Here is a 21,238-nt window from a genome sequence, read left to right as displayed (position 1 = left end):
AGGTGTTACAGTATCAGGCTTATTGAATGAATGTAGTAAATTGGCCTTTTCTCATTTTCCTTACCATTTGAAAAGTAATAGCTCAGAACTCCCTTAAACTTTTTCCTTTAGAGATAGAACTTACTTTTCTTTGCAATGAATACTCAGTGAAATAGTAATTGGCAAAAAAAATCTCAAAAAAGCAATGTTGGATTTAAAACTGCAAAGACATTTTTCGAGTATCTTCTGTCCTCCTCAATCAAAACCACAGGATTCAAAAAGCTGTGTCTGAGAAGAAGCTGAGTGAACAAGCCAGGGCAATAAGTTGTTATATTTAGATTTGCAAGGTTATGCAGTAAGTTACATATCTATTAAAAGTAGAAGGATGCTTTCTGCACCATAATAATAATAAAATCAGGCAGCAACTATGCAGCATTTGGCAGTTAATACTGAAAACTTAAGGTACCAGTCTCTGATAAAGTCCTGTTCAATTTGGCCACTAGATGGTACTATATCACAGTTGTTAAAAAATTCCTTGGCTACCTATTTGAAATTATTGCTGTGAATGATTATTTAGAATTGTAACAATATCATAACATTTAGTAGTGATGATTTGTTTGCCCAGTTTTCCTGGACATGATACACACACACACACACAAATATAGAGGATACATATAAGAGGTTTAGAAGCATTTCTTGGTTTGATTCACTAATATCACTTAATGAATCTATGTTCCTTACCAACCAATACAAATGTAACTATGATGTTTCAAAGGCATAGTGACAAATACTGCCTTTTCTTCATTGCACGTGGTAAACAAAATACTCTTTTGGACTCTGTGTTCCCCAGACAGGAACAAATGGCATCCAAACACAACCCAGTGAAGAGTACAAGCCCAAATTTGGAGATATGATAATTTTCACACTTCAGGAATTTGGAGGTGATTCCTTGCTGAGTTGGAAACATTCATACCCACTTTCCATATGCAAACAACAAAATTAAGTGCACTGTAGTGGTAAATCAAGCCCATGAAGTCCAAACCAAATAAAAAACAATAGCCATTTAAACGTTCAGTTTTTATGTTTTACTACTGCTGCTGATATACTCACTCACTTCCAACAGATTATATATGGTTCCTTTTGCATGCGTATATCAAACCAAATCATATTTCTATAGACTTTCTACTCCTCTTTTACATAGTTTCCTCACCAAACTGCTGTATTGGGTCCTATCTTATTGGGTCACGAGGCTGTGAACTGTTAAACTTCCTTTGCTCTAAAATACTTTTTCTATGCCCTGATGCATTCTTTTGGCAAAGAGAATTAGCGTCCTACCTCCTACTAGAAGTCAGACTTCTGACGTTTATTCTTTCTTACATGTGGGACTTCATGTATCTGATCACATGAAGAGGGATATGTAACGTGGGGGTCAAACCACATGACAGGCAAAGGCCATAGGGCTGGACTGCATATAGAAAAAATCCCTTTCAAGAGGACTTCAGTGAATGCAGAATCTTGGCAGAAAATGCACAGTCCTCCACTGCTGGGAAAAGCCAAATTATCCCCTCACTTCCTGATCGGTGTGTCAGGCACAGAAGAACCAGAAGTCACAGATCAGGTTGATCAGCTCTAGCTGGTATGCAGGATCCCACTGCAAGAGACAGAGCATAGTACAGTCCTGCAAACGATTCTTATGCATGAAGTCTGAGATAAGGGACCACACAGCTCTGTAACACCCTATAGACCCATGCTGAATACCACATTCCCCAGCACCATAATCGTGCCCCATCCCAAACCTTCAACTATGTGAGCACAGTGACAATACAGAGAGAAGTCATCAGTGGAATTCTGCAGGGGATTGATTCTTCTTAACAAACTCAAAAATTGATTGGAAAAAGGTCTTAGCAGTGAGGTGGAAAAGTTTGCTGAGGATACACATTTACTCAATGGAGGAAGTGTGAGAGCTGAATGCATAGAACTGTAGATGGGTCTTAAGACTAAGTGACTGGGTAACAAAACGGCAGAGGAAATTTAGTGTAGATAAATGTGAAATGATGTACGTGGGCAAAAGTGTTCTTGGCTTTATGAATAAAGCCATGAGCTCTGAGTTGCCTGTTAACACTCAGAAGTGAAAGTTTGGGATTGTGACAGATGATAGACAGTTTCATAAAAACATCAACTCAGTGCATGGCAGCAGTCCAAAAATTCAAATGTTTGGAATTGTTAGGAAAGGAAAAAAGAACAAAACAGGAAATATGTCAGTCTATAATGCCACCATTTGCTCACACCTGGAATACTGTGTACTGTTCCGGGGCTTGCATCTTGAAAATGTTACATTAGCTCTGAAAAAAGTTCAGAGAAAGGCAATGATGATCAAATGCATGGGACGGAATGTTTTCCATAGGGAAAATAATTGAGCAGGCTGGAACTCTTTATTCTGGAAAAGAAACAGCTTATGGAAGGAGATAAAAAATGAAAAAAGGAGAGGGCAAGAATTAAAGGCTCAGATATGCAAGTATGGGAAACTAGGCTGAAGTAGGGTACACTGAACATGACAGCACGCACTGCTTCTAAAAGGTGTCCGAGGAGCTGTTAGATCCTTCCTAGTTGTGCTTTGTTCAGTGACATAACAGGGTAAGGAAACAGAAAATGGCTTCACAGTAAGTTGGATCCCCCTTGTCAAGCTTCCCTCTCTTCTTGGTGTGGTGAAAAGCCAGGCCAGGCTGGCAACGGCAGTAGGACATTGACAAGGAGGTCCTCCAAATTAGAAGGTCCTTAGATGTGCCACTGTTCATTTTTTGTTAGTGAGTAATTTGTAAGATGAATGAAATCAACCAACCACTGAGCAGGCAGTTCAGAGTAACCAGAGACTCCATCCAAAGACAGAAATGAGGGTCACTGTACTTTCAGAACATGTATCAGAATGCACCAGCTAGCACTTTACAGAAACCACACTTTTAAATCCTAGTAAATACAGCAAGTCCATGCTATATCAGGCAGGATTGTCATGTTGCTGTGATTCATTAACTTTTTAATATTTAAACAAATGTGTAGGGAATCTGAAATATACCCATTTCTAACGAGATGCCTTGAACTATGAACAGGAAATATCATCACAGAAATCCAGACATGACAGTCTTCAAACATAATTGTAATTTCTTACCTGTAATCATCTTTACACTACTGATGTAGTAACTCTCGTGTAGAAATGTAAAGCAGCATTCCAGTCAAATCTCAGTGCTGCCAGTGCCATGCAGTGTTTTTAAAAAGCAGGACTGACTGTACCCCATATTCTGTACAGAGCAATTCTGCATGTGCAAATTCATTCCCTTTATTCTGAAAGTAGGCTCACAGGCTTAAATGATACTACTCTTCTTCCTTCCCCCTCCCAAACTCCTATGTTTTGTCTGGGGAAAGAAGTTGGGAGGATAGGTGTTTCTGTAAAATAGCAACTAGAAAGGAAAAAGCAGAGCCTGGTGCATTTGTTTATTCTACCTCACATTTTCCTACTTCCAAGGATTATTTAGAGAAGTAGTTAGTCCTCAAAAGAGCATCTAAGGATGTGCTTAGTATGGAAATACAGAGCTCCATGAATGGTCATGTTTTTCTCCACATCTGAATGATTTGGAGTGGCATTGGAAATAGAAAACAAATCCTGCTCTCCTGATGACATTTATGTGGGAAGAATCTGTAAGAGAAAATTCTCATGGATTACGCACCTCCTCATAGAGGGTGTTCTGCAAGAGAGGATGTATTGAGCCAATGCAATCAAGGATCAAGAAAAGCAGGAACAGCCATTTCTTGCCAGCAATTACTGAGACAAAACCTTGACTGGCTTCCTCCAAACATCTGCTACTTGGCATGCCCAAGTCATTGCCAGTATTACTGCTGTGAGGGTGCCATCCCTAATTTTGCATGTATTTTTAGTGCAAACATGTTTTGTAAATTGGGAGCTAATACAGCAGGTAATAAGCATATGGAAAAGGTTTTATTCACATTATGTCTGATCCCAAATGTTTATTGAGGTTCAAGAGGATTAGATTTTGATGAAGCAAGGGGCTGCACTGTTGTGCTTCTTTGCCACCTGATATTTTTATGACATGCATCAACAATAAAAATTAGCGGTGACATACCTAACAATTGTTACCAGTTAGCTTGTGGCTTTTGGCATCACAGCAGTCATGTCAAGGTCAATTCGTCCAGTAGCATTGGCTTATTTGACAGGAAGCTGCTCATCTCAGTTTGGAACCTGGAACAGACAAGCCATGGCTATCGTCAGCAGTAGAAAGAAATGTAAAAGAGAAATGAAGGATAAGAAGAGAAAAGCAAATAAAGATGTCAGAACAAGTGTCTTTCCCAAGTAGTTTTGGAGATTTCCATTTCAGAAATACCATAAAAAGTACTTTCCAGTCTGTTATTGGAATTTCTTACAACTGTTGGCACATTAGCAGTTATCAGATACTGTAGTTAATTGTATTGTAAGTATAGTACGTCATAACAAAGACAAGACTGTTTCTTTAGTAGCCTGCTCAGCTCAGGGTAATAACCTGCTTTTTCATCTATATACATTGTCACTTCTGTAAACTGCTACCTTTGCTACACAAAATGTAAAATATGACAAGTTCTAAGATATTATAGATAACTAAAAGGCACTTCTGAGTAAAGTAGCAGTTGCTTATGTAAGCTAACTACACTTACACAGAATTTAATTTTTTTTTTTCCCATAAAAGATACCAACTGTGGTAACCATTACCATAGCAATGCATTATGCATGCTTCCTGACTCAATACCCCATGTCTCGAAATATCCAGAACGCAGTTATCTATTCTCCCTGGATTCTGCTTGCAACAAAACCAGAAAAAATGATGAAGGTAGCTTTTGGCCTTGAAAACATTTTTTCTGATCTTTGAATTTCCCTAATTTCTGGCTTCTACAGTTAATTAGTGCAGCCTCAGACTACTCGAACTTATTTTTGGCTATTCTTGGCTAGGAATGCCCAAAAGGTTGTTCTTTGCGTCAGAAAGAGTCAGAGTACAGCAGTAATCCAGCCAAATACCATACTCCGGGAGCTGTGATGGGGCTACTATAAGCATATTAAGCCATCTCTTCACTATCCAGAGAGCTTTTTTGCATTATGTATGCTTCCCAGGTACACTTTGCATCGTTATAGTAGCCCAGATACAGACAAGGGGATTGGGCCTTACAGCTGCCTGTCCAGCCAGCCAGCCAGCCACCCACCCACCCAATATTCTCATCTTAGGATGATTCTTCCCTTCTATAATGGTTTCCTCTTATAAAACTGAGGGGGTTTTGGAAAAGGTTAATAAAATGGAAGTGTCAGTTTTGAGAAGGGGTATGTGTGAGAGGAGGTGGACTTAGTATGCATACCCACTGTTACTGTGCTGATCAGTCACTTGGAATATGCATATATACTTGCCATAACTTAATTTACATTTAAACCAGTCCTTGAGTAAGAGATCATAACAAAATGACTGCATCTTAGTAAAAACTTCTTACAGAAGCATTCTGTCTTAAGACTTGGCTGTAGTTAGAAAGATTACCTCTCTGTAAATTTACATATTCTTTGCTACAGCTCCACCCCAACAGCACTGAATCATAAAATTGCCACAAAAATATTTCTTCTAAGAGTGCTGTTGGCATATGCTCTGCTTGCATACTGAGGAAAAAAATGTATTAAACTATATGTAATAACATCATTTAGACCTTTCTGTCATAGCAATATTTCCATAAAGACATATTTAGATTGTAAACACTTCTAGGTCAGAATACAAGTTTATCAGTCTCACCTGGGAACTCCAGGCACTGAAGTCATATAAATAACACTAGTAACAATATTACCAAGAAACAGATACTGAGTTTATGAATAAATAAATAAATAAATAAATAAATGTCATTGTTGCTGCTTTTGGTATCATTCACAATATATATTGTACAGCTTTTTGGAAATTTTTGTGTCGGATATTGCATGAATAGTCATGTGAATCTCAGCACAAAGCTTTTAGAGTTCTTGCACTGAAAGTATATGTAGGTGTTTACTGTGCAAGCTAATGATTTCTCAAGAGGCAGAGAGCTATATACACAATCACTTAAAGCAGCATTTCAATCAATCAAATTACTTTTTTTTCCACATCTTTTAAGACTAAGCTATAAATAAGAAATTGTATTATCCACAAATCTGGGAATAAAGCAAAGCATTAAACTTAGAATACCTTTTATACAAATATATTGACCCTGATGCCCATTCTTCACTACACTTTTAAATCTAAGTGGAATGTTGAACATACATACACAAAATTACAGTACAGGCACTGCAATCTTCAGGATGTTTTACGAAGCCAGAAGAAAACTGACAAAGGCAGACACAGGGTTATGAATTGATTTTAGAAGGGATCAAATAATTTGTAACCACTGTCCAATCTTGATTAATTTCATGATTTTTGAGAAAGCTATACATTAATCTACATTGGCGATGCAACACTTGTACAGAAATGGCCCAAATAAATTTTCATGAATAGATCAAAGAGATTATTATATTCTACTTACACATTTTTCTTCATGGTGCATATGTCACAGCCATATAAATGATCTTGAATGCTTAGATTCAGGACAGTTTCTTTTCACAATAAAGTCTGCCCCATAACTTAAGTTTTAATGGTAAATATGGATGAAGATTTTCACCTCCTGTTTAACCTTGTTTACTGACATAAGTAAGGATTTGGGGAAAAAAGTCCTAGGGTAATAACATTCAAGTTTTGGTGTTTTATTAAAGACTTTAGCATCAAAAGTATGCTTGTATTTTAAAAGTCTTACTTTACTGGAGTAGTAACCATGATGGTTTTATTCATTGGTTTGTCTGTTCATTTATGGACACAGGTATAACTGGGATGAAAAGAATTGCCTGCAAGTTAATTTGGCCTATTATCTTTATTTCTAAATTTATGGTTACCATGGGAGGAAAAAAACAAAGTACTTGCCAGTAATATAGAAAGCTCAGTAAGAACTGATGATTGGTGGTCTATAGCAGCCAAAAGAGCAAACAAAATATTAGGGTGCAGAAAGAATCTATTGGAAAACTCTCCTCTGTAATACTGTTCACCGTTCTTTTTACTCTATCCCAGAAAAGAAGAAATAAAAAATCAATAAGAATAAAATTAAAATTATTAGGCAATATATATTATTACTCTAATAAGCAAAGATATCTTTCTATCTGAGTTCGAAAAAAGGGACCGTTTGATTTAGACTAGAGAGTAGGAAAAGGCAAAAGGTAAGTAATAGAGGATATGAATTGAACTTTTAGAGAAGTTATATCAAGAATCCCTTTTCACTTTTTGTCCTGAGACAAGAAAAAATGGAGTTTGAAAGGACAGAGAAGAACAGAGCATTTATTTTTAATTCTTTTATCAAAATCATAAGTAATCTGTAGAATTCATTGCCACCAGACATGATCAAAATCATTAATTTAATGGGATTCAGAACTGCATTTTATTTTGGCACGGATAACATACACTTCTATAATCTCACTAACAGTAACTTTAATTTCCCTGCCATATTGTAAACCCACATCTAACAGAAGAGCATTTAGAAGAAACATGTCCTAGAAAGAGTTTACTCTTACTAAAATCCAAAGATAAGGCAGCTGTGGTAACACAGGTAGTGCACCCTACAGAGTCTATAGGGCTGGCGCAGGAAAATAAAATCTATGCTCCTCTGCGCTATCTGCACTGCTTTACGAGAAGACTAAAACCAAAGTAGATAAAAAATGACGGCATATGAATGACCATAGCCTACACCACATTTGCCAAAATAACCCTGCAGCATTACCTGAAGACTTTCAGAATGCAATGAATCCTCGTCTACTGGTACTGCCTTCTATTAAGATTTATGTTCCACTGTGCCAACTCATCCCATGGCTTTAGTAAAACACAATCCATCAGCTATTCCAGGAACAGTTTGGTCCTTTTTGTGCACTGGTTCCTGTCTCTTCTTTTCTTCTCAAGGCTACTTTCTCAACTCTAAATAAAAGGAGTAAAATAAAAATACTGATTGAAAGTTTCAGTATGTTTCTTAAATTTATAACGTCCCTAGAAACCATTGATGTGATTTTGCATAGAAAATAAAAATACTTTGACTTTTTATCACATTATATTTAAAAATAATCTAGTAAGGTTTAAATTAGTTATTTAATGTTAAAAATTAAACACTTTTAGTCCTAGCATTACTGAATAATATTTTTTTAATGATTTAAATACCACAGAATATCTTAAATATGTTTTCTGATAGATCTGGGGCAGCAAATCCCTTCTGGACATTTATCTCTGAAATTACACTGAGAGGAATAAACAGCTGTCGGGAATATAAATGCTAACTCATCAGAATGCTGACTCAGTGCTGTAGAAATCAAAATATGTTCATACACTGCAGAGGTAACATGTCATACACCAAATAGTCATATTTTATGTTGGACAACCATAAAACCAGTTGAACTAAAATGCTGGAACAAAACTAGGGAGTAGAAATCAAATTATGAATAGGGAAAATTTTAAGGTCCTTGTAAAGACCTGCCATATGACTGAAAAAACAGTAACCATCAAAGTCAGGATTTGTTAATTTGTCACCTTCAGTGGTAACAAACCTACTCTTTAACAAGGATTCTCTCTTGAATCATCATGTGATTAAAGGCCCACTTCTGCTTTCCTTGCAATTAACAGAACGCATTAATTTTGTGGAAGCAGGATTTAGCAATGAATGAACTGGACAATCATTCTGCAATGCCATACTTATGCTAAGTGTCCCATTAGAGACATTGGTCCAATTTTGTCACTAAATATGAGTTGAATGCTAGTGAGTTTTTGTACTAAGATTTCTTCAGGGTGGAAATTTGTTGCAGGAGAAAATTACTGTATTTTACTAAAATATCTGATGTTCTGCCAAGAGATGTGAGAAGACTTTTTTTTTCAAGTAAGTTTTGTTCTGGTAATAAATTCTCTTGGGAAAATAACTGCTATCTAGGCATTATTTCAGGACTTTTTATCCAGACTAAATTTATCTTTGATACCTTGGGTCAACTATTTTGACTTCAGTTGAAGATCTCTGCACTCTGTGGCAAAGATTTTGGCTCAGTCTGGAGTTCTGTCCAAGCAAGTAATGACCTGGACTAATAGGTCGCTGGATGTTTTCTGGTGGAACAAATTACCTTACATTTAATGCATTTCTTGCTTAATATTCCAAAATTGTATTTTCATGTGAATGTATGTGTATATATTCCTAAAACCATTTCTACAGTTGCTGATTTTCCCTTTCATATTTCTTTGCTGATCTGCATCTGACTCTTGTGCCAGACACATCCCTTACAGAATTCAGCCTATATCTTATAAAAGGGTAAGTGCCTAGTCCTCTGGATATATGCTCTGCCATAGGTCCTGCAGCAATGCTGCAAAGGAAGAATTTGCTTTTCAAAAGTATGACCCTGGGCATTACTCAGCAATGATGGCTGTCAAAGGGAAAGAGCAAAAGACAGCAAGAAAATTTATTTTGAAATATGACATTAAAGCTAAAGAGTCTTTCCACTGAAAAAAACCCCAACCCTCTGCCAAAAGAGAATCTAAAAGCAGAAAATCTTAAGCACTTCATACAATGAAATCTTTCTAAAGATAAATGATGATAAACTACAGGTTTATTTCTTAAAGAAATCAAAATATTCATAAAGACCTACTAAAGCATAGAAGCATAGACTTCCATTTTTAATTTTGTAACCTCAAGCTTAATTTTTTTATTCATTTCAACTCTTCAAGCAATCAGGATTTCTCAAGCCAGAATCTTTCCAGGCAGCAGAATTTCTCTGCTGGGCTGCCTCATCCTGTGGCATCTTTGTCATGCCTAAGTTATCACACAGTTTCACAAGGGAGCCCCAGGTTCTGCAAAATCCAATCTAGAGGCATTGTTTTATTGCCCTAGGTAAAGTAGTCTTGTTTTGTAAACTGAGTGAAATTTGCCCTGTACTGGCATGTTAGGCCTTCTGGTTCCAAATCATCCAGCTGTTACTAATTTGTTATGTAGCTAGTATCTCTTTGTGCTGTATGATCTATGAGCAGCCAACTTTTCTGCATATTTTTATACATCAACATGCTTAATAACCTATAACATTATAAAATACTCATGCAGATATTATAGAACAAGACTGCAACTTGGACCTACTTAAGGCTTACCATAGCTTATTGCTTTTGGTTTGAGAAATTAGTCGAGCATATTTCCGTATTTAGTCCTTGGACATATTTTGTTAAAAATCTGTGAAGCAACTTTTAGTTACTTTAAAATAACTACCATAATTTAAACTTTTGACTTGTGCTTAATATCTTTTGTCTCTTCATTAAAAAAAAAAAAAAGCTGTACCTCCCTCCATATTATTTTTTTCTTTTTTCTTGCAATAATCTTACATGAGACGAATAAAAGGAACTTCTTATTATACTCCTAGATACAATATCTGTGATCTTGCCTCCTAAACTTCCTGGCTTATGAAAGATTTGGTGGTTTGGAAGGATTGTTATCTCAGCCAGACTTTCACATCTGGCACCAATATCAGCACAGATAGAAAGAATCTGAAGCAATTTAACCTCTTGCTCTAATTCCAACTTCTGTTGAACAGCCTTTCTTTAGCTGTTCTACTTCCAAATTAGCTTAGGATTTCTTATGTCATGGTAGTTCTAATCCTTCTAGTTAGGGACGTGTTATCCAGTGGCAGCCCCAGGACAAGATTTTCACCGTAGCTGCATACATTCTTTCTGCAGAATTCAGACAAAATGATGGGTTTATATGTTTATTTTGTATTAGCAACTCCATTTTCATTGCTGTTGTAACTATAGATGAGATAGTGGATTACTTCTGAAATGGGATTTTTACCTTGAGTAGTCCTGCCAAATAAAAATTCATTTATCCAGACTTGGCCCATGGCTTCTGATTCTGTGGTTTAACTTTCTTGTTTGTATTAACAGTAAGCTTCGGATTTGCTGCCAATCTCAGTGAGACTTTGAAAGGCTCCTCTTCTCAGAGCTCTGACTGGATTATACAATTCTTTTCCATCTTTCCTCCTGACTTTCTCCTGCTCCTTTAATTTACCTCTTGCAGTCATGAAACTATAGGAGTTTCATAAATTCTCCAGGTTTCCTAAACCTTCTGTTGTGAACTTTCTGTCCTGAATTTCACATTCTCTATTTCAAGTTTATTCCCTATCCCTTTGGCAATCTAGTCTCTCCAGGGAACATATACCTTGGGGAATTTTACCTGGCACAAGAGCAGTTAATGACGGTGTCTAGTCTCAGCTTCTGGCACTTCTGTTTGGGACTCTGGCGTGTGCAGTAATGAAGCCTGACTAAGTATGGTTGGAGCTATGTGATATTTCTGTGTGATAAAAATAAGGATTGAACATCATTATTTGTGATCAGCTCCTCAAATAAATCTGGCGCCTTAGATCTCTCCTTCTTTAAAAGTGACTTGTCTTTAAATCCAATGAGTCTTTTAAAGAGAAAATAGGGTTGATTCTCACCTAAGGTCTGACACTAAATTTTTTGTGATAGGTCTCTTTATATCCAGCAAACAAAACTCCATTTTAAATCAATCTAAACTCTCTGAGTAATAGGAATTTTAAGAGTGCCAGTGCCGCAGGATAATAAAAACCTGGCACAGAGACGTTGCTGTCATGGAGAAATGTTAGGTTGTTGCATTAACTAGTAACAATAGATGAATTAATCAGTTTGCTTGCTTTTCTTTGCTGCCAGCCTGGTAGACTGTGATTAAGTTCTCCATTGCTGGCCAGGTTGAGGGTTTTATTTTTGTCTTATTTGCTTATATGTCTATTTTTCTTTTGCCAATACAATCCCCATTCTATTCTTAGGTCTCCATAGACATCTCCCTAGAAGTGTTACACTTGTGATAAAGAACAGTGTCAAAACAGCCACAGTCTCCCTTGGGAGGCATTCGATCATTCTTTTTATCTGGATCACTTAAAATCTTCAAAGACCAGCTGTACCTGGGTATTAATGCTCTTTCAGAACCATATGTTTCCCTTCTGCATAAAACCCATGTAAGGGGGACGCTTACGTAAAAATCTTGCTGCAAATTATTGCCGTGTGCTCCTTCTGTAAGGGATAAAGGATAAGGAACAAGCAGGAACACTTGATTTTAATCAACCCATGGAAGACATAAGAAATCCTATGGGATATTTAAACATGGCTATATCTTTCCCTTGCCTTCCTCCAACCCTGCCCCAAAGTAACGGTAAATACTGCCTGCAGATAACCCCTATCTATTCAGCTAAGTAGAAATATAGGCAGCTCTTTTAGACTAGGCGCAGCTGGTTTTTTCTTGATATGTTCCTCAGTTACAGAACTGAGAATGTTATATATTATGCTATCTGTTGCTACACACAGCATACAGACATGATGGTTATCTGATAAAGGAAAATTGGATTACATACACATCTATCCCACTCTGCGGCATTTTGAAACATATTCTGCATATGACTTTTGCCCATTGGCTTCCTCTACTTTACATAAGCAAATATGCCATCATTATTAGTAGAGACATAGAAAAATAAAGGCAATATGCAGCAGGCAGGCACAAGAGGATAATTTAAATTCAATTTTGAAGTTCTCTGATTTCCTGGGTTTGTTCATCCCTTTAATATTGTTCTCCTATTCTTTATGTGAATTTCCTTATAACTTTACCAATAGTTATTACTGAAACATAGGTAAGAGGATGTGTATTCCTTCTACAAACAAATGTGAAAAAAGGAACAATATCTTTATAAACCACCTGTAAACTTTGTTCATAGAAACAGAGCTCAGTTATGTGTGTTTCCATTAATTATTTGTAAGATTACAGAAAATTGGCATGTGCAGGCCAGGTGATGGAACTCCTCTTTTCTCTGGGTTGACAAGGGTAGATAAAAATAATTATATGTACCACAGTAACAAGCAGTGTCTGGTAAATAGAATGAAGTTACAGAATGGAGGAATAGTATCTGGGGAGGGGTAAGTTTGCTTCTTCCAGTGGTTGGCTCTATGTCAAACGCCCAGCACAATTTATGAGTAACTTCAGCGCTGCTGCTAAACAAATGGAAGACAGCATTGTCACTCTGTGTAGGTGATACAAGATGAATTTCGTTGTTTCTAGAACACTTACAACAGACTGCAAAGAAAAATTTAGCTTATGATATTGGAGGGGGAAGCATAAAAAACTGAAGCACATCAAAAGCTAGCAACAAACTCTCTGAAAATGTCTCAAGATGTTTCAATGTTGGGCCTGCAGAAGAAGCTAAAATGAAACCTACAGGGCTTTTATATGGGTCCTTTCCTTACTGGCCTCTTTCTATTTAATGTTAGCCAGAAAATATGTGAAGAACAAGAACATGTGTTCAAGGTGTCTTGACAAAAAATTGCAGAAAATATTCTCTGGTTGTTCCATCTAGTGAAGGTCAATTGAGTTCAAAGGGCAAATAGCTGGTTGCTAGAGTAAAGCATGCTAATGAGATTCAGAGAAACACCGACTGAGACAAAAGGTGATAAGAGTATGTACTGTAGGTTAGAGGAAGAAGTGGAATAATTTTTAAATAATGTTATGTATCAGAGCAGGAATGTTTGTCATTGGTGCATGTTAGGTGTGTTAACAGATAAACGTTATTTGTACAGTAGTATGACGATGCATTTGTAAAGAGAAAAGGAAAGTCTCTCAAACTTACGGTTTTTGTACTGTAAAAGACCTATGGCAAAGAAAATGCAAATTACATCTTAAGATTTTATGAAGGTTCAGATAACTCTTGTAGCCAACTCCCCCAGAAATTCATCAGTCTCAAGGCTGGTGTTATTCACCATTATACTCCTTCAGAGAGGCTCGTATAAATTTGAAGATGACAGAAACAGGAATGAAATTCTATGCATTATATTTAATTTAATCATATTCACGCAGATTCTTAGCTATGACCTTGAATTTTGTTGTATTTGTAATGTAATTCACCAGAGAGAAGCTGAGCTTCTGGAGCATCAGATTTGTCAGGAGATGTCAGATGTCTGCATCAAGTAGGATGAAAAGTAACTGAGAAATGACATTGGTACTATTCTGATTTTAAATCCATCAAAAAATAAAATTCCTTGCAGCCAGAATAGCATCAGGATGCTTATATAGAACTTTTCTTCCTTGCTACTGGACAACTCTATCCCGCTGCTATGCTGGATGATTTTTCTTAGTGTGCTTTCCACCCATTGGGAATTGCTGGGATCAAAGCTGTGTAAGTCAGTTGAAAGTTTTATTCTGGTAGAATAGCACTACGTTGTCAAAATTTACAGAAGTCAGTGGGAACTGAAGGTATTTAGTACATGTGATCAGATAAAAGGTGCAGCACAATGCTAAGACAGAGATGCATTCAGAAGTTGCAGTAGAAGGTATCATTTAAAAATAACACAGATTACTTAGAGATGTGTTCACATGAAAATACAGGAAGGGAAAAGCAGAGACTATTTCTGTTTCATTCACAGTGTAGATACCACAGTAATAACATTTCATAAATGCCCAAGACAGATGGTATGTATGTTCTTTGCATAATAAGATAACCAGAAACTTATCTATTGAAAGGAGTGAATCCAATACAATGTGACCCACCTTAATCTTTGGCTTCAGGTTCACAGGAAACCTTCCCTCTAAACAGTTGTAGAACCTGTGATTTATTGCTGCTGTCACAATGATGTGCACAGATCACCAGACTGAATGTGTTTTGCAGTGACTACTTGCAAGTGTTGGTATTTTTGCGTTGTTCCTACAAGCACTATGTCTTCTGTCTTCTACAGAGATCCGTGCATCTTCTTTTAGCGTTAGTGTACTCCGGTACACATTCAAACTGTCAGTGCTGCAACAGGGTATCTCCAGCCACTGCGAGGTCACTCACAATAAGTGGAACATCATCACTTTTGGCTATATGAGCAGATATGAAGCTTGATTTCATTATCTCCATTTGAATATTCACTGCTATTTATTTGTTCTGGTGTCTGGTCACTGCTTTATTCATTCTATTTGTTTGTCACTAAGGTCCAGGCAAAGTTTTGGAGGAGGAATATCACACTAGATTTGTGTGAGACATCAGCTGATTTTCTTCAGAGAAATGCTCTGAACTTCTGTAGCATTTGTATCTTTCACTTGGGAGTGAGATCAATGAATATGTGCTCTAGCTGCTTGGACAGCTGGCTTGAAGATAAGGGCAGTGGGTTTGAGAGTGCCCTTGCTCATTATCCATTAAACAATGGTCTTTTTTGTGTGTTCTGGTTTTCAAATCTCAGTAGTGGTGCAGATGGTTCTGAGGAAGAGTTTGCACTACTGCAATAAAATGAACAGATTTACAGAGATGTTTAGGGTGCCAGGAGAGATCTCTATTTATGGCTCTTTTAGTTAATCTTCAAAATTTGTCCTTTGTACATTATTGAGGAATTTTCACAAAATCAAAAAGTAGGGTTCTTTAACTAAAACAATAAAACCCAGAGCTTTATTTTCATTTTTGTTGCATCCTCTCTTGCTGCTCCAAACATTGGAGAGCCAATGAATAGCTCCCAAAAAGCCGGAGTGCTGAGGAAGAACCAGACAGTTTCATAACTGCTTGGGTGCTCTTCACATGCAGATGGTAGGTAAGTTGCTTGGCTGGCAAGAGAGCAAGTAAGCTCTCAAACCTGCTAGTGTGTAATGAGAAAAAAAGGTTGTAGGTTATACTGACAAGAGTAATTATACTGTAACCGTTAATGTGGTGTATGCTGGCATTGTAGCAATGCAGATCACAGCGTGACAGATCTCAGGACAGATACTATCCAGGTCAGCTCCAGGAAAACACTCATTAGAAATACTGCTTCCAACACTCACCAAAATGCATGGACTAAACTACGCTAGCAGACCCTCACATGGTATAAAATGATGACTTCAGTGTGGCCTTGTTATTTTATGCCAGCTGAGTACACCTGACCCTAACAAGGTCTTGCTTTTTCTTTGGCTGCTCCAAGCAAAAATGTTAAATATTAAAAGGCAAACAAAGGGCAAGGACAGAGAGTGTATTAAAATATAACTTCATTTCATATCTTTTGCTGATTCATTTTTGGAACATGTTAGGAAGCAGAAATATTTCAGTATTAGAGAGTACTAACGCGATGACCAATTTTAAGTTAAATGAATAAAATCTTGTACAACAGTATTGTACATGCTTCTGTTATTTTAATGTCTAAAAACAACCAAGAGAAGCTGCACTGATGAGAAAAATGTTATATAAACTGCCATAACAGCAAAAGGTGATTTAAGGCTATTTACCTTACCAGACAAAATCTTAGTAGTGCATTATTTACCTTATTCTTTTGCTTAAAACCAACCAACCAAAACACACCACAACCCAAAACTTTGTGCTCTGTGTTACGGGAAGGATAGTAAGTTGTTTAATTCTCCCCTTTTTCCTTTTTGCTCTTCACGTGTTTTCTCCAGGATGTAAGGCCTTATGCAATTTGATAGTGTAACATCAGGAATGCCATAAAGGCAGTTTTATTTTTATACTGGGGCAATTAAAAAAAATTGGTCTACTCACAGCAAATTTGGAGCCAGATCATCTATGCCAAAAGTATCAATAACTGCAGTGTGTAAGAGAAGCTAGAATTGATTGTGTCTTCTCTGAAGCAGAGGACAGAAAATTGCTTATTTGTTATAAAAATCTGGTTTGTAGCAAGATCGTTGATCTGCACATGAATTTTTGTTGTTTATAAATAACTTACTGGAGTCTGGAAAAGTCTTGACACCAGTTAGTAAAAGAAGAGAGAAGATTGTAAAGCCCTTATGTAATCAATGAAGTAAAAAGAAATACATGTTTGATATTCAAAAATGCCTGTATCTGGAATGAACAGATCTGTTCTTTATTTTGTATGAGATGGTCTTGAAGGAAACTAAGGAGAAAAATGCTTAATTTCCATATTCCTAAAAGAATGTGATCCAGTTGTTGATTATTTTAATAACATATTTAAAATTTTTATCACATTGTTTTATTAAAAATATTTTATATTCATTTGGACCAATATTTTCACAGTTGAACAAGAATTGGGATACCCAGTCAGACATATAATATATTGTCTGAAGTTAGGCTCTCAGAAATTGAAACATTTATTAAACTTTGGCTCAAGAGTTCCTTTAACCTGATTTTTACAGCTTTCATACATACACCCCTGTCCTCCCCGCCCCCCCCGCCACTTAATGGGAGGGCTTTATCTCCCTGGAACGTTACAAATGCTACCGCTGCCGTTTTCTTAAAATTAAAAATTTAGTGACTACAAGACCGGATCTTGCGGATTCTTAACAGCATGAAGAGCTTTTGCTCTTGAAAATAGTCATATTGGATTTTTGAAAATTTTGTAGATGCAAACTGTAACCCACTACCATATTTTGAATCTAACCAAATGTCTCCAATGGGATAGGTTACCACGTCACTAGGGTATGGCATGAGCTAATTACTGATGAAAGGAAAAGCGACATGGTAGGAACCAATCCTTCAACCTGTTGTGTTCAAGCTGATTCTTTCACCAGGTGTAGTCCCAGATACTCACAAAAATAGTTCCCTGCAGCATCAAAGCTTCTGTTATTAGGTTTAGCTATCATTTTTGGTAGCTTTACATTTTTTAATTCCTACCTGCTAGGCTTACTGTGTGTTTTTACTGTGATCATCTTAAGTTTTATGATCTATCAGGATGTTACAAGAGACAGGTATATAACAACAGTATAATCACTTGGGAAACAGATCTGCAATCTGCACCAAAATTTCATGTAGGTTTCCCTACACTGGAATTATAGGAACATTTGGTATATATTAACACTGATAAATATTGAGCACTTATAGGCTTAAAACCATAAATTCAAATTTGATTCCTTCATCCACATTGTAAAAGTCTTGTTTATCACCATTTTATCATTTATACTCTTTGTTTTCATTTTATCTTTTATTCTGACAGGACAATGAAATTAGTAGCTTGTAGTCTTTTAGTTTTTTTCTGTTTGTATTTAGTTCCACTTCTCTCTGTCCCAGACAAGAGTAATACTTGACTACAACTAACTCTTCTGGGTTGAATTGTTTGATTAAAGTTTTGTCAAAAAAAAAAAAAAAAGAAAAAAGTCTGATTAAAACCAGGCTTAGTGTGATTTTTAAAAATTTGAATAATTAGCATAAACAATATCCCTGTAATGAGCTCCACTAACATTTTTGTGTTCTCTTCATAGTAGATTACTGTATACTTGCCTCTAATTATAGTAAATCCTTTTACATCAATTTTCATTGTACTGGTAATCTGATTAAAATAGTATAGCGTTAACAGTCGTATACATTGTAATGAGAACAGCTTTCTTCCTGAAAGCGAGAAACGGTTTTGTATTTGTAGTAAGTGTGCAAATATACAACTAGACATATAAAACAGTCTTCAGCTAGGATTCTGAACAATTTCAATACATTCATGAAACATCCAGCTAGCCTTCAGGCTTTATATCTCATGGATATGGAAACATTCCTATCAGCATTTAATCAAAGATATTAATGAAGCTAAATAAGGGTCTGAATTACTACTAATTTAAAAAATGAGGCATGTGTACAATTTTTGGCAGGAGAAGCTCCTTAAATTTTAGTAACGCTGTCTCTCATTTTGATCTATTTATCCTGACGTGTACAGCTACCATGCACACAACTCACTATTCAACTAAGAAAAATGTAAAGGAAACGTGAGGAAGTAGTCTTTCTAGACAATTGAGTACAGTCTTATGAATTGGTCCTCATTTCCAATTTTTCACAGTGGTTCTATAACACATTTACCACAACAGTTCAGATATACATATTTTTCTCTCAGCCTCCAATATTCTAAATTTTTGTTTTTCGGAATTCCACACCCTTGCTTCAGGGAACCTTCATTATCCCCTGCTTTTCACAATCTTCCCTTCTCTTTTAAACATTGTGTGCTTGGAGGCTTCCCCATCAGGCATAACATCTAAAAATGAAAGCTATTAGCAACTCTACATCCCAGAATGATAGCAAGGTCTGGTCACACCTCACCTCGGAGTTACATACTCTCACAATTCTAACAATATGCAGTTAGCAAGACTAATTAATTAGATCTTTGTGTACTGAGATTGTGATGTGTTGCAGATGGCAATCTATTTCTTAGAGTCTTTTCTGGGAAGTGATGTTACTTACGCTTCTTTTTCTTTTGCATCTCACATTGAAATTGTATGCTTGGTGATTTCTTCCCTCCAGTAGTTTTCTACATGAATAAGCCGTATCAGAGAGCACTAATGGAATTCATGCATATGCTTATTTTTTTCTACATTAAGCTTATTTTATCCTGTGAGAGGGTCATGCTTGTCAGGCATAATGTGGTATTTGGATAATTTTGACTTAAGGTGTTTCTTCTTTTTTTTTTAAAGAGTAAAATCTTAGAATAACAAGCTTGCACAAAATGGGTAAATGTACTGCCACTATCCAGTACTTTTACAGGTCTACTTTGTTCTAGCCTGAATTCTTCACTTTAATAGTATTCTTATTTTTGCAGTAATCTAAAATTTGATAGTAATAGTGTAAAGCAGCTCCACATTAGACCTAGTAGAACAGCACTAACACTATTTGTACAGGAAGCCATTACTAAAGAGGCCTTACATAGTGAAACGGGGATACTTGCTTGCAAGTTTCTTGTAAATATTTCAATTGCTTAATCTAGCAAACCCTTTCTTCTTGATAATCCATAGTCAAATAAAAGTTATTTATTCTGTGAAGATATTCTTCTTCTTCCAAGAAAACATGGTGAACATTCTTTCCTTCCAAAGCAAAATTATTTACCTCTTTTTATTTTGGCAGCTCAAATGAATGACCAGGATAAACTGTTTCAGAAAATGCAAGTTAGTTCTAAATGACTGTGTCAGTTTATTACCATACCCACTTAGACCCATAGTTTTCTGCCACCAGTCAAGCTAGCCTGTCATGAAGACACTTCAAGGAAATGCGAAAACTTCCCCTTTTGTAGATGGTCAATTGTGCAGTGAAGTGCGATAGGAAAATTCCTCTGAGTGCTTTTGTTTTTTATGATGGTACTGTATGTATCTTTATAGATCTTCACATAACATGGAGTTAATGGAAGAAACAGTAATAGACCAGAAAAAGGCTTTGCGTTATATACAATAAATACATTAATGTGGGTATAGAAAAGCCCTAGTAGATCAGAAAAAGTCACAGAATTACGTATTGTAAATGCATAGATAGGAAACGCATGAACACACACGCACATTTTTTTCTTACTTTTGAGGAGGAAGAAAATAACCCCTGGAGTCACTGCATCTGACATACTTGTAGATTCTAAGGAACTCTTTTGCCTTTGACAGGTATGATCCCTTTCTTTTTCTTTCTGCAGAGAAAATGGGAGATGTACGAAGCTTACATACGACAGATTGAAATGGCAAGTCTGTTTCAGTAGCTTTCTTGGCTGAAGGATCTGCATTAATGCTCTCAGTTAACATAAATCTTTACTAATATTATAATTGACTAACTGTACAAATTAACAGAATAAAATATTACTAACAACTACTGCAGAAAAAGAACCCTCTTTAGTAAACAGGAAGATTTAGATTAAATTAGAGTAGAGATGGAGATCAGTCATCTAATGTTATGTTTTAATGTCAGTGTTGTATTCTATCAGTCTTTGGCATGCTGCCACTTTACCAACTGAACTGTGTAATAAAAAGTTCTCAAATCATATTAAATACCACAGAAGCACAGAATATGACATGTGTATCAAGATTTTTTTATCAATCATTGGAGTAAAAGTCAGCAAGGGGAACAGGTATATCCTAGGAATAAACAAAATGTTAATTCTTCAGCATACACAGTAGCACAGTATTGAGAACTATATGGAATGGACAATGTAATGTTATGAAAAGTCTCTGTTATATGCAGAGTCAAGCTAAAATCAAGACTATGCTACAATGCAAATAGAAGATGCTATTTAATATGCCATAAAAACAGCAACAAGTTTATTTAACGTTTGCTTTAGTTCTAATACAATTTTGACAACCTAAAAATGAATGCAATCAAAAGCTTAAAATGTGTCATTAAGGCCTAATCTACCCTCAAAAGTTGCTGATGCGGCCGTTACAGTACTAATAAAGATGCCATTTATTCTGGTAAGATTATTTTTTTCTTTTTGCCAGACAG

The 21,238-nt window shown here is 36.2% G+C and overlaps 1 long non-coding RNA gene across 1 annotated transcript; it reads right to left on the bottom strand.

Annotated features, from left to right (window-relative positions):
* Positions 1 to 4,118: 4,118 nt before the first annotated feature.
* On the bottom strand, positions 4,119 to 20,418 carry LOC127020869 (uncharacterized). Its single transcript, XR_007767128.1, has 3 exons — positions 20,327 to 20,418; positions 7,822 to 8,012; positions 4,119 to 4,228 (listed from the first exon to the last, which is right to left on the bottom strand). It is a non-coding gene; the product is annotated as an uncharacterized LOC127020869 (long non-coding RNA).
* Positions 20,419 to 21,238: the final 820 nt, after the last annotated feature.

The sequence above is a fragment of the Gymnogyps californianus genome, chromosome 11, assembly GCF_018139145.2.
Source record: "Gymnogyps californianus isolate 813 chromosome 11, ASM1813914v2, whole genome shotgun sequence".
Classification (NCBI taxonomy): Eukaryota; Metazoa; Chordata; class Aves; order Accipitriformes; family Cathartidae; genus Gymnogyps; species Gymnogyps californianus.
This window is presented reverse-complemented; position numbering and strand designations above follow the sequence as displayed.